The sequence below is a fragment of the Meriones unguiculatus genome, chromosome 8, assembly GCF_030254825.1.
Source record: "Meriones unguiculatus strain TT.TT164.6M chromosome 8, Bangor_MerUng_6.1, whole genome shotgun sequence".
Taxonomy (NCBI): Eukaryota; Metazoa; Chordata; class Mammalia; order Rodentia; family Muridae; genus Meriones; species Meriones unguiculatus.
This window is the reverse complement of record NC_083356.1, coordinates 51975625-51990811: the sequence shown is the minus strand read 5'-3', so window position 1 is coordinate 51990811 and position 15187 is coordinate 51975625. Positions and strand designations below refer to the sequence as shown.

At 36.5% G+C, this 15187-nt stretch overlaps 1 protein-coding gene and 1 pseudogene across 1 annotated transcript in view; both read right to left on the bottom strand.

Annotated features, from left to right (window-relative positions):
- Csmd3 (CUB and Sushi multiple domains 3) overlaps positions 1 to 15187 on the bottom strand; it is a 1323831-nt gene that overhangs the window by 1155610 nt on the left and 153034 nt on the right. The gene's annotated exons all lie outside the window — the stretch shown is intronic.
- On the bottom strand, positions 10866 to 11367 carry LOC110540563 (large ribosomal subunit protein uL22-like; annotated as a pseudogene).

The following is a 15187-nucleotide window of genomic DNA, read 5'->3' as shown; positions in this document are numbered from 1 at the left end:
GCCTTCTGGTGTTGGTCTCCTTGGTTTTCCTGTGGTATATATGCAAGATTAGAGTCTCACAACAGTGTGATGCAGCCATGATCATTCAGGCCTTTACAGCCATTGAAGCAGGACAGTCTCCCCAAGCATGGTTGGATACCATAAAAAGCTAAAATGATACGCTCAGGATGCGAGGCTAAGCACTGCACTCAGGGTCAGCCGCTTTGGACCCAGAGAAGAGCATGTCTGATTGCATGCGGGTTGATGCCCCAGGTCCCGCCTCTGAGAAAAAGGTATCGGACGGGTCTGATGCTCTTTGGGTGGATGACACCTAAATGAACATCAGTACAAAGTCCCAATTTATTTCTAATATCAGAGATCAGACCTCAACTCTTGCCTGATGCGTCTAAAACAAAACGGGGGAACTGTAGAGAGCTGCGGAATGCTATGCCTTAAAGATGGAGCTGGTTTCTGCCTTCCACCTTCCCGATGGTGAGTGCTCTCTGTCACGAACAACTCCACATTTGGCTAAGGCAGAGGATCTGGCTTGCTTCCATGTATGTGGACCTATCTGCATTGCCCCCGTGGCAGGCCTGTGTTGGCTACCCAGAGGCTATTTAAGCTGTGGGCTGGCTGTTCCTGAATAAACTGCATTGAAAATAAATAAATAAATAAATAAATAAATAAATAAAAAAGAAAGACAGATGGGATGTGCATTGAATGTATGATAGGAGTCTACCGCAGAAGGCGTCTGAAAGACTCTACCTAGCAGTGTTTCAAAGCAATTACTAAGACTCATAACTAAACCTTCGGCAGAGTACAGGGAATCATATGAAAGAAGGGGAGTTATTATGATGGGGAAAAGATAGGAGCTCCACAAGGACCAAACTTATCTGGGCACAGGGTCTTTTTTGAGACTGACATTCAACCAAGGACCATGTATGGATATAACCTAGAACCTCTGCTCAGATGTAGCCGTGGTAGCTCAGTAACCAATTGGTTTCCCATGGTGAGGGGAACAAGGTCTATCTCTAATAGTAACTCAATGGCAGGCTCTTTGACCTCCCCACCCCCCAAGGGAGGAGCAGTCCTGATAGGCCACAGAGGAAGGCTTTGCAGCCAGTCCTGAAGATACCTGATAAAACAGGGTCAGATGAATGGGGAGGAGGTTCCCATTATCAGTGGACTTGGAAAGGGTCGGGGTGGAGATATGGGAGGGAGGGTGGGATTGGGAGGGAATGAGGGAGTGGGATACAACTGTGATACAGAGTTAATAAAATGTAACTAATAAGAAAAAATAAAATTAAAAAAAAGTATCATATGATTTCACCTTTTCACTCTGTGTAGAGACAGATCATTTTATAAACCATTCTTCCCAGTGAGTATGAAATTTGTTCTTTAAGGTTAATATTATGCATATATCCCAGGAAATAAAAAAATTAAATATTTAAAAGGCAACCATTTTAACTTCTATTTGTTCTTTTCTGAATACTTCAAGAATAATCTTAATGTATCATTTCCCCACTTTTTATTTCATTCATAGAATCATCTATCTTTAAGTCTACAATTTCAAAGGCACTCTTAACCAGCCATTGGAAAAACTTAAGACAAAATGAATTTATGCTTCACAACAAATGTCTGATATTTCACATTATCTTAAACTATCTTCACCTTGCCTACCCTCCTATTAATGAGCCTATTTTTTCTAAGCTTTAAGGCTTTTGAGAAGCAGTAGACTGTGACAACTAACTCATATTCTAGCATCTATAATTGGAAAACAAATTAGGTTCTTGTTAGCAATTTGATATTAGTCAAGTAGCTTTAAACCTTAAAAAAATAAAAATAGGCTTATTACGAAGCACTATCTTATAGTGATGTTAAAAGAACTATATCAAATGAAATTTATTAAAAATGATTACAGTGTCTGACACATGCTCAATATTATCATCATAATTATTCTGATGTTAAACCTACTCAGGGTTTATCTTAATGAACTCATACTCTGCCGTATGAATATAATAAGCATACTTGCATGAACTCATCCTGTTCTTTGCTCTGATTGTAGTATTATCAGTTTTTTTCCAATTCCTGGTGCCTTGACTTTTCCATAATAATGGACTATACCCTGGAATTGAGAACCAAATAAACCCTTCCTACTCTTTTGTTTTCTTATCAGGGTGTTTTATCACTGCAATATGAAAACAAAACAAATAGAAATCGGTACCAAGAACAGGATTGTTGCCATGATAAACATGGAAATGTGGCTTTTATGACCTGGAATCAGCTATGTGAAAGGAATGCAAAAGTCTTTGATGATTTGGTCTAGAAAAGCCATTATAGTATTATATCATCTGCAAATAGTGGTACTTTGACTTCTTCCTTTCCAATTTGTATCCTTTTGATCTCGTATAGTTGTCTTATTATTCTAGTTAGAATTTCAGCTACTATATTGAAGAGATAGAAAGAGAGTGGCCAGAATTGTCTAGTCAATGATTTTAGTGAAATTTTATTGTTTCTCTCCATTTAATTTAATGTTGGCTATCGGCTTGCTGTGTATTGCCTTTATTATGTTTAGGTATGTGTTTGTATTCCTATTCTTTCTGAGACTTTTATCCTGAATGGGTATTGGATTTTATCAAAGGCTTTTTCAGCATCTAATGAGAACACCGTGTGTGTGTGTGTGTGTGTGTGTGTGTGTGTATTTGTGTGTTTGTGTGTGTTTCCTTTCAGTTTGTTTATATGGTGGATTATTTTGATGGATTTCCACATACTGGACCATACCTGCATCCTTGGGATAAAGCCTACTTGATCATGTTAGATTATATTTTTGATGTGTTTGGGATTGTGTTTGCAAGCATTTTATTGATTATTTTTGCATCAATGTTCATAAGGTAAATTGGTTTGAAATTCTCTCTTTCTCTTTTTTTCCATTATGTTTTTGTGTGGTTTAGGTGTCAGAGTGACTGTGGCCTCATGGGAGTCAGAGGGATCAAGGATACCACAAGAAGACCTACAGAGTCAACTAACTTGGGCCCATGTGGGCTCACAGAGATTTTTTTCTACCAACCAAACAATATGCGTGGGCTGGACCTAGACCCCCTAACATATGCAGCAGATGTGCAGCCCCTTGAACATGTGGGTCCCCTCACAATGGGAGTAGGGGATATCTCTGACTCTGTTGACTACCTCTGGATCCCTTTCTCTAGGTGAGCTGCCTTGTCATGCCCCAGTGGGAGAAGATGCACTTAGTCCTAATGTGTTTTGAGGTGCCAGGGTGGGTTGGGACTCCTTAGGGGTCTCCCATTATCTGATAAGGAGAGGAGGAATGGGAGGAGGGGTGTTAGGATGGAACTGGGAAGAGAGGAAGGAGAGAGATGGGATCAGGCTAGAAAGAGATTAAATAAATAAATAAATAAATAAATAAATAAATAGATAGATAAATAGATAAATAAATAAATAAATGGAGAGAGAGAGATTTTAAACAGAGTTTAAATGTTTTTTGTTTGTTTGTTTGTTTGTTTGTTTGTTTGTTTTTGTTGTTGTTGCTTCCTTGTGGCTGAAGGACAGAGAGACAGATGAGGCCCAGCACAAAAGGCTTTAGAAAAGGTCCAAAGCTCAGGACCTGTAATATGGATAGATCATTTTGTGACCTTTTGGTCAAATATTTTCCTTTATTCTGCTGTGTGCTTATAACATGAGTGAAGTTGAAATGAAAATTGTAAAAAAGCAGTAATTATTTGAGATTAGCACCACTAAAAAGAAGCCCTATTGGAAAAAAAAAAAAAAAGAGAAAGAACATTTTTTTTAAAAAAAAAAGGAGCTCTATAGGTTGCACCAATATAGTAGTGATGGTCTTTTGAGGACAAACCCATGCATTGGAAGCTCCATCCAATGTAAATGTAAGATAAAAATACTAAAATCTACAGACCTAAAGAAGCTAAATGACAAAGAGGACTCTAGGGAAGAAGCTTTATTATCATTCAGAAGTGAAAACAGGATACACTGGAAGCAGTTGAAGAGAGGGAACAGGACTGGAGTATACCACAGAGGTCCTCTAAAGGACTCTACCCAACAGGGGGTTGAGGCAGATGCAGAGACTCACCCCCAAACTTTGGGCAGAGTACGGGGAGTCATATGGAAGTGGGGGGGATATAAAAGGACCAGGAGGGGGCAGGAACTCCACAAGGACACCAACAAATAAATAAAAATAAAAAGCAGTGCCCAGGGAGTATTGCTGTTCTACTCTTATAGCCAGAAATTGGAAACAGCCTTATCCAAAACTTCAATAAGGTGTCTATTTGTAGAAAAGTTATTTCTCACACTTTTATAAAAACAATTCTAATGAATAAACCAAAAGAAATTTAGTGTCCAGACAAATTCAATAAGCACATACCTAAAAGCTCCCAGATTGATTATATGTCTACCTTTTTTTTTTTTCCAATTTGTTTTTCTTGGGTAAATATAATACATTCTCCATATGTGACTGTCTCTTCCTTAACATTTAAGGAATTAAATGTGATCTTTAAATGTTTTGAATATAATCTTTGAAGTATTATGTCTAGCTTGTTATTATAAAATATTGAATACATCACCATATTAACATACCAGTCTTGTTGCAATCTTAGTTAACATAGTTCGTCACAATGTATTGAAACAAAAATTAAGCATGATTTTGAAATTTAAATATTTATGTTAATTAAAAAGATAAGGGGAAACAAAAACTAATTTTTGTCAGCTCAGAGGTATTATAACTAATGAAGCAGTATGGAATGCTTTCAGTTTTTAAGTTTCCTCCATGGTGCCAAGTGAACAATGTGTTCTCAAAATTACATCGCTTATTAGATTACATGTGACTTTACTTTTAATACCCCATTTTAAAAATAAAGAGAAAATGCTGAAGGAGAGAAATTTAATCGTAAAAGCCACATAATTAGTAAATGACAAAGTGAGATATTTAAACTATACTCCTTTTGATTTTTTGTGCAGTCTATTAGTTTTGCTGAATTTAAATGAGTGCACAGGTTTATCCAAATTATTCTGACACTGGAAGTTAATGTGAGCACACTTAAACTAATCTGTAGATCTGGCAATCAGAATACCAACTTGTTATGAATAGATTCAATGAGGTAAGAAATCAAATTCAGTGACTTTTGTAGGAAATGGGGAAAGAGGAAAATCAGAAAAACCAATTACCTATTTTTTAAAAAAGCCTTGCTATGAAAACCATGAGTGTGTAATTGACACTGACTTTGATGTATGGAAAGCCTAATAGCAGGTTTTAGACAAAGAAATGAAGTTCTGAACACTAATTCCATTACAGTAAGAAGAATCACAGAAGCCATATTTCTTTAGTATGTCATCACTACTGATTATAGGAAAGTTATTTTTCCTGGTGTTATGAGCCAGGTTCTATGTTTTACACGCATAAGTTACAAAGTACTTAAAGGATGGCCTTTCTTATATCTTTACTCTCCATAAAACTTGAAGATGTTAAGTCATTTGCAGTTTTCTATTTTAAAGAAGAAAACTTAGAATTCCAAAGAGGTTTCTCTGGATCTGAAATACAAATCTTAAAACATAGGACTATTAATGCCACAATTTACATATAAAACAAGAGGAGAAATGGTACTTGGAATTACATGTACAGAGAGCAATATTATTCCAGATAAGGAAATTTGACTTAAATATAATACTGTTCAAAAGAAATTTTAGCACAAGAGTTGGAAAATATTCTACAAAACAAACCTAAACTTATCAAAACTGGTTAATTTAGTAGCTTGAAAAAAACTGAACACCAGAATAGTATAAAACTTACAAATCTCCCTCTGTCTTCAAATAAATATTTTTTTAATATTGCCTACAAGTAAAAGTATGACCAGATCTTAGGAGAGATTTCCATACAAACAATAGAATTGACCAGAGCAGAGAGATTCATGCCTTGTCAAACTTCTAAGATCAGCACATTAGTACAAATATCCTGTCTCTCTTTGAGCTCATATGGATCTTGCTTAGCCGATTCAGAGGGCCTTGTTTTCTTGGTGTTTGCCACCCCTCTGGCTTTTACGATCTCCATGGTGTTCCCTGAGCTCTGGGGGAAGGGAGGCATATGGACAACTCCCATTCAAACATTGTCATATGTTCATTCATCGTTAATCAGCTGCGATGACAACAGTTTTATCTGAACATAGGGTAGTGATTCAAATGCTGGGGCATTTATCTTCTTTTAGTTTTATTTCTATCATGAATACAGTTTCCAGAAATAAACTCATATATTCTGACCATGTGTCCCAAGTCTCATATAGGTCTGACAAAGTTGTTATCTTTGAGTTTTTCCTCCTTGGTGGATAGACTTCTCATTACATGGATTAGACAGTAAATTGGCTGCTCTATTACTACAGGAGATAGTGAATTAAGTGTTTCATGAGTGAAACTTTAAAGCACTGCTTATTTAGTTTTTATTTTTTAAGGTAATTTCTGGATGTGGAATCCATGCTTGCCTCAAATTTGTGATTTACTCTACTAATCACTAAAGAAGCTAGGCATCAAAGTGTGAGTCCTTGCCTACCTAATAAGCGGTTTGTAATTATTGAAATAATTTCAGATTATGATCTTTTTTTTTACTCATTACTACATAGGTCAAAACACTTTGAAATGGTCAAATGAAGTTATTCTGGAATTGCTCACCAATGCCTTTGTTTCTAGAAATTGTTTATATGTAGTCAGGAGACTTAGGAATTTTAAAAATATTATTTGATAAAGATATAATAGTATCAATCACAGAATAAATGAAATGGCACAATTTTTAGCCTTTATGTAAAAGGCTAACAGCCTTAATGCTGAATGTGAGCTCACAGAGACTGAAGCAGCAAGCACAGATCATACATGCTCGGCACCAGGTCTTCTGACTGTCTCTCTCTCTCTCACATATATATATATATATATATACACATCTATACATATATATGTGACATGTAGATAATACATATCTATATTATATATAGATATAAATAGGTGAATAAATAGTAGATGATATTTAGATGATATATAGATATTATAGATAAAGCTTAGTGATTTTATGATATTTTAGTAGTATCCTGACTGTGATAAATAGGAGATTTCTGACTCTTGTACCTCTTGGGACTCATTTACTCATGTAAAATTGTTGTGTTCCACTTTGATATAACAGTTTTTGCTTCATTTTATTATATTTTATTTTGTCATTTTAGTTTTTACCTCTTAGAAGCCTATTCTATTCTATGGGAGACATAAAAGGAGTGAATCTAGAGAGAAGGAGAGGTAGAAAGGAGCTAAGATGAGTAGAGGGAGGGGAAACTATAATCAGGTTGCATTGTAAAAGAAAATAATACATCTTCAATAGAAGGAAAAAATGAAAGAAAAAGAACGAATCAATTATAGCTAAAACTACAGCTCTTCCTCATGGGCAACTAACATCAAATGTGTCCATAAAGAAAATGAAATTTTATTATGTAAGTCTTTTGTCCACATAATTTTTAAAAAGCTGAGAATACAAAAAAAAAAAGAATATATAAAAAGATGATGCAGCCAGCCTTGATGAGACCTGATAAGCTAACTCAGATAGAAGGGGAGGAGGACTTCACTTATCAGGGGACTAGGGAAAGGGCATAGGAGGAGAAGAAGGTGGGAATGGGAGGAGATGAGGAAGGGACTGCATGGAGCTACAAAATGAATAAATTATAATAAATAAAAATTAAAAAAAATTAAAAGCACAAAAATAATAACATTTCTAAACTGGTTAAATATAATGATATTTCTGTTTGTGAAACAATAATATATTCTTTCTAAAAGAAAAGTTTGAATAAACTTGGGACGCATGGAAGATTACTATATTATGTATGTTTTCTAGCTACATAATGTTAAGTCATAAAGTAAACAATTTCATAATTCTTAAGACAGCTGGGAGTTGAGACTAGTGCATGCTCTGAAACTACTGTAACAGTCAGTTAATTCTATCAGCACTAATATAGTATATTATTATGTCTATATTATATAATCATGCTTAAATTAATTTATAAAGCAGAATATGAGAATAAGAAAATTTCACTGGAAATATGATTTGAGGTCTTGAGTATTATAATAGCATGGGATGAAGGTCAGCCATTTCATCTGTTAATCCTTTTTCTTGAATATTTCCAATAAATACATGTAAAATAGAAATGTGACTGTTACAATCAGAAAATATTATATTGAGAAAAGGTTTTCTTGATTGGATCATCATAAAATAATTATCATTATAAATGGGTAATTTTTCTGTATCTGTAGTTTGTATTTAAAAATTTTTATTTGTAACATCTACAGAGGAATATATGACAGATCTATAGCTGACTCTAACATTTTATTTTGACATTTTAGTACCACAAAGAGGAATATTTTGAGAGGTACATGTAATAACAACAATGTATTAATTTCAAATATTTAAGAACATAATTAATTTGTTCTTCCTTGTTACTTATAGTCTCTGTGCCTCATTGTATGCTTATCCTGTACTATATGGCTAAAATCCACTTTTAAGTGAGAACATACCATTTGTGTCTTTCTGGGTATGAGTTACCTCACTCAGGATGATCTTTTCTAGTTTCATCCATTTACTGGCAAGGGAGGATGAATAATTCTCACTCAGAAGGGGAAACATAATAGAGGTAGAGGTTGAAGAGAAAGAACAAGGTAGAGAGGGGGCACACAGAGATATGAGGGTACAGATCAGACCTGGGGAGTGTGGGGGAGAGAGGGCAAAAGGCCTGTAAAGAAAAGAGAGACAGGGTGGGGGCATCTCTGTGACAAGCTCCTGGGAAGATATGAGGAGAATTCAAGCAGAGACTCCAAGTAGTAGAGGTCATAGAGACTGAAGAGGAAACCCTCTAACTACACTAGTCCACTAGTAAAGGGAGGAGAACACTGATCCACCCACAAAAACTTTGACCCCTAATTTACCCTGCCTATGGGATGTGCAGAGATAAAGACAGAGCAGATAGAAAAGAGATTGAGGGAATGCTTAACAAATGCCTGACTCAACCAAAGACCCACCCTTATTGAGAGAGTGCCAACCCTTAACACTATAAATGATACCCTGCTAAGCTGTAGACAGGAGCCTATCAGAGTTGTCATCTGAGAGGCTATACAAAGAAAAGCCTCAAACAGATGCTGAGACTCACAATCAAACATCATTGAGCCCTGTTAGGGAGTCTTGTGGAAAAGTATAAAGAAAGAAAAAAGAACCTGGAGATGACAAGAGCTCCACAGGAAGACCAAAAGAGCCAAATAACTAGGGCCCAGAGGACCTTGCTGAGGCTGAAGCATCAACCAAGGACCATGCATGGGCTAGACCTAGTCCCTCTACAAAGATGTAGCAGATGGGCAGCTTAGGCTTCATGTGGTTCCTCAAGTAAGGAAAACTGGGACTGCATCTGACAGAGACTCTCTTGCCAGCTTTTTGATCACTTCTCCCTTGCAGGACTGCCTTGCCAGACTACAGGAGAAGAGGACACCTCAATCCTGATGTGACTTGAGGAGCTGGGTTGGATGGGAAGGGGATCACCCCTTTTCTGGGGAATAGGGGAGAATGGGAGGGGAAAATAGAGAGAGGGAGGGTGGATCTGGAAGGAGAGAGGGGATGGAACTGCAATCAGGATATAAAGTGAATAAAAAATAAATTAAAAAAGAATTGAAATGCTAAAAAAAGAATAGCATTGATTTTAAAAGACCGATTTCTGTCTTTGTGAGACTGTTCTTTTTGGTAGAGGAAGAAATAAAACCATAAAGACACTACAAGGCAAGAAAACGCTAAATGTTTACATTAGTGTATTATAAAGTTTGATATTTAGAAAATTCTTGGCTATAATATTCAAAAATAATTATGCAAATGTAATTTCATCTTATCTTTCTAATTTAACCACAAATGATGTTATAACATTTCACAAAATCAATGAGGTTATTTTTTATTTTTATAATTTATTACAATTTTTTCACTTTGTATCCTGGCTGTGGACCCCTCCCTCATCTCCTCCCAATCACACCCTCCCTCCCTCTTCTCCCACAATGCCCCTCGCCTAGTCCACTGATAGAGGAGGTTCTCCTCTCCTTCCCTCTTACCCTAGTTTATCAGGTCTCATCAAGACTGGTTACATTGTCTTCCTTTGTGACCTGGCAAGGCTGCACCCCCCAGGGGGAGGTGATCAAAGAGCCTGCCACTGAGTTCATAGCAGAGAAAATCCCTGTTCCCCTTACTAGGGCCCACTTGGACACTGAGTCTATGGGCTACATCTGAGCCAGGATTTTAGGTCCTCTCCATGCATTGTCCTTGGGTGGGGTATAATTTTCTTCAGGGCCCCCATGGTTCAGATTTTTTGGCTCTGTTGGTGCAGGCAAATGGTGTGAACCAGAAAAGATCATCTTGAGTGAAGTAGCCAAGAAGCAGAAAGACACACATGGTTTATACTCACTCATAGGGGATATAGGATAAACACGCTAAAATCTAGACTGCTAAAGAAACTAAACAACAAGGAAGACTCTAGGGAACATGTTTAATCCTCATTCAGAAGAACAAATGTGATAGAAATCAATCAGATTTTTACAAAGTGATTTTTAACATAAACTTAATAAACCAGATATACTTTCTGCCTAAAGCATACCATCTAAATTTAAAGGATTTCCAGAATTGCTAAAGGCAATATTGTTGGCTATAAATGTAAATAAATATACAATAATTTACACACACATAAATATATAACTCATTTCATTATATTTCAATGTAGGCTAAATGTCAATTTTTTTTTCATCTGCATATATTTTACGGTGAATTAATTCCCATGCCATCAGTTTTTATTTCTTCAGTTTCTTTTGGGATATTTTTACTTCTGTGAAAACTCTTCTGGCTTTGGAACAATTTGTTTCTTTTCAGTGAGATCATCTCAATGTGGCAAGGGGAGCTCATGTATGGGTTAATCTGGCCAGGAGCTCTGTAATTTGACTGTGGATCTTAGGTGTCTTGTTCACCTTGGTATGGTCAATGACTAAAGAATCTAGATCTAAACCCTTAAGTCACTCTCAGCATTACTCTGCATTTTTAAGCATGTGCAGCAAAACTTTAACACTCTCTTTTGGCTACTGACCTTGAGTCCAGCCCCACTGTTTGGCCTGGCCACACCTCCCGACTCCACCATTATACCGCCGGAACGGCGCACACTGCTTCTTTAAAGTGACAACTTTTAAATACTTGGTGGCTTTTTGGATATGCATACCGTCAATGGCCTGGACAGTTTCCCAGGTGTTCTTAAAGTGAACACGAAGATTTGAACCTCTTGATTTGCATGATTTTGTAGGGTTTTCTAGGTTAAGAGAGTAGGGAATCATATTCCCTACATTTAAAGATCACTAAATGTCTTTATTGCATTGTGAATGAGAACGGCCCACCAAAGATCCTTATTTAAATATTTAGTGAAATTGATTAGGAAGGATTAGCAGGTGAGACCTTGTTGGAGAACATGTGTCACTGGAATTGAGGCATTTCCTCTTTGTTTTCTCTGCCTGTTGTTTATAAATAAAAGGTAAATTCTCAACTACTGCCCCAGCACCATATGTCCCTGTTCACTGCCATACTGTCTGCCACAGTGATCCTGGGTTCGCCCTCTGACGTGTAAGACCCAAATTAAATTCCGTATTATATAAATTGCTCTGTTCAAATTTTTGTCATAGGAATCAAAATGTGACTAAGAGATGCATCAAACATGTTTCATCCATAAAATATTTGTCTTGAACTTGAATGTTTTTACAATAACCTTTTCAATTAATGTTGCCTTAAAACTGGACATGATTACCTTAGGTCAGTAGGTATACAGATAGGATTCACTTTCTTGTACCTTTGAAAGTTTAAATTTTATTTATGGATATGTGTGTGTGTTTCTGTGAATATGTGCATTTTTATATATGATTGCCTACAGAAGTCAAAAAATGTCTAAGATTCCCTGGAGCTGGAGTCAGAGGCAGTTGTGTGCCATGCAGTGTGGGTGCTGATACCAATTTTCTGGAGAAGCAGTAAATATTTTTACTCTTACTATCTCCCTGTACCTTATTTTTCCTTGGTTATAGCTTTAATATATAATAAAATTATTATATAAAATTATGATCAATAAAATTTATCTGACTGTGTATTTGCCTGGTGTCAAGTAAATCATCTGCCCCAAGAGTCAGTTGAATTGAATAATACTTTTAGAGCATGGGAGAGGTCCTGAGTTTCATTTTACATCCCACAAACAAAATTAAAATAATAATAAGTGCAAAAGCTTGTTGTCCTCCAAATAGTGTGTTTAAGCATCTGAAGCTATCTAACTAGTGATCAGACCTCTACCTTGCTTAAATGCAAATGTCTGTTGACTCAAATTTTGTATTTTCTGAGAAAAAGATGAAAATTTTTGAAATATAATTTTCTTACCTACACAAATAACAATATTGGAATAATATCTGAAATTGGGCAAAAGGAATAAGATATGGTCATTCTGGTAGAACATACATTCAGAAATACTGGGTTAATATGGCTATTTATTATTTGTTTCTTCCTTAAGAATATCATTCAGTAACAAACATAACTGAATGCATAGAGTTGATCTATAATACCTCGCCTATTGTCTTATTTAGGAGGTTAGATTACTAATAAGAAATTTTCTATTTTATAAAACATATCTTGAGAACATTAAGTTAATTTTTGAGTAACAGTCAACAGTCATTTTGATTTTTCCAAATAATAAATGAGAAAATTAATGTTTATGGAGAGTGACTTACAAAAGAAATGTCACCAGTCAATTATAAGAACAAAAAACAAACAAAAAATATTACTTACTTTCAGAACATCAGAGTTGTTTTACAAAAAACACACTAATGAAAATAAGGCCTGAACAGAACACCAACAGCACAGGCTCTAAGAGCAACAATCAATAAATGGGACCTCATGAAACTGAAAAGTTTCTGTAAAGCAAAGGATACCGTCATCAAAACAAAACGACTGCCTACAGATTGGGAAAGAATCTTCACTAACGCTTTATCTGACAGAGGACTAATATCCAGTATATACAAAGAACTAAAGAAGCTGAAAAGCAGCAATCCAAGTAATCCAATTAAAAAATGGGGAACAGAGCTAAACAGAGAATTCTGGACAGAGGAATATCGAATGGCAGAAAAACACTTAAAGAAATGCTCATCCTCATTAGCCATCAGGGAAATGCAAATCAAAATGACCCTGAGATATCATCTTACACCCATCAGAATGGCCAAGATGAAAAACTCAAGCGATAACACATGCTGGAGAGGTTGTGGAGAAAGGGGAACCCTCCTCCACTGCTGGTGGGAATGTAAACTGGTACAACCACTCTGGAAAGCTATCTGGCGCTTTCTAAGACAAATAGGAATAGTGCTTCCTCCAGACCCAGCTATACCACTGCTAGGTATATACCCAAAGTTTGTTCAAGTACACAAAAAGGACACTTGCTCAACCATGTTTATAGCAGCTCTATTTGTAATAGCCAGAACCTGGAAACAACCCAGATGTCCGTCAACGGTGGAATGGGTACAGAAATTGTGGTATTTTTATACAATGGAATACTACTCAGCAATCAAAAAGGAGGAAATCATGAAATTTGCAGGCAAATGGTGGGATCTAGAAAAGATCATTCTGAGTGAAATATCCCAGAAGGAGAAAGACAAACATGGGATATACTCACTTATATAGACCTATAAGATATGATAAACATAATGAAATCTATACACCTAAAAAAGATAATCAATTGAGCGGACATGGGGTAAGATGATCAATCCTCGTTTAGAAAGACAGATGGGATGTGCATTGAACATATGACAGGAGTCTACTGAGCGCATCTGAAAGACTAACTAGCAGTGTTTTCAAAGCAAAGACTCATGACCAAACCTTTGGCAGAGTACAGGGAATCATAAGAAAGAAGGGGAGTTAGTCTGATGGGGAAAGGATAGGAGCTCCACAAGGACCAAATATATCTGGGCACAGGGTCTTTTCTGAGACTGACATTCAACCAAGGACCATGTATGGATATAACCTAGAACCTCCACTCAGATGTAGCCTGTGGTAGCTCAGTAACCAATTGGTTTCCCAAAGTGAGGGGAAAAAGGACTATTTCTAACAGGAACTCAATGACTGGCTCTTTGGTCTCCCCACCCCCGAAGGGAGGAGCAGTCCTGTTAGGCCACAGAGGAGGGCTTTGCAGCCAGTCCTGAAGATACCTGATAAAACAGGATCAGATGAATGGGGAGGAGGTTCCCATTATCAGTGGACTTGGAAAGGGTCGGGGTGGAGATGAGGGAGGGAGGGAGGGACTGGGAGGGAATGAGGGATCGGGACACGGCTGGGATACAGAGTTAATAAAATGTAACTGATAAAAAAAATAAAATAAAATAAAAAGAAAATAAGGCTTCTCACATTTTGCTGTAAAAAATAAACCTAATCCATGGAATAAAATGTTTGAACTTACTTATTGTCATTTTGTTCCATTTTCACCTCAATTTCAATGGTTTTATGAAGTCATTTGTATTTTTGCAGCAAAAATCATCTTGGCCCACATGCCTAATATCAACAAATGGAAATGTATTTTCTGGAATCCTTGCCATCTTGGATTTGAAAGAGACTTTCATCTGCAAAAACAAAGTTTCAGAAAGCCTGTCTGTCCTTGAGAGTGAGTGATCCAGTCATTAATTTGAATCTTCCAAAGGGAAAAAAATGGTGTCTAAAGAGAAAAGTCATTAACTGCCTAAGGTGCATCACAATTTTAATTGACGATTTTTCTAATTCACTTGCATGGCCAATGGCAATGGAGTAAGTCAAGTCTTCAGTAAATTATAGCATTGAGGAAGTGGTTACTATCTACAATGTAACAACTTTTAAAAGCTTGCTTAGAGGGAAAATAAGCATAGTCGTCCTCAACTTCTCTTTTCAGGGATGTGTTAGCATAGCATGCTAAACAAATGAGTTTGCCAGTTGGTGGGTGACATTAATAGTGCAATAGAATTTGAAAAGCATGCTATTGCATTTCATTTTCCAGGAGTGGTTGTTTATATTGCATATGTACTTTCTGTTCAGGCACCTATGCACAAACTATACTGCAAAGGCAGAGGGCTGAACCTCTGTGTATTTTAGACCTCTTACTGTCTGGAG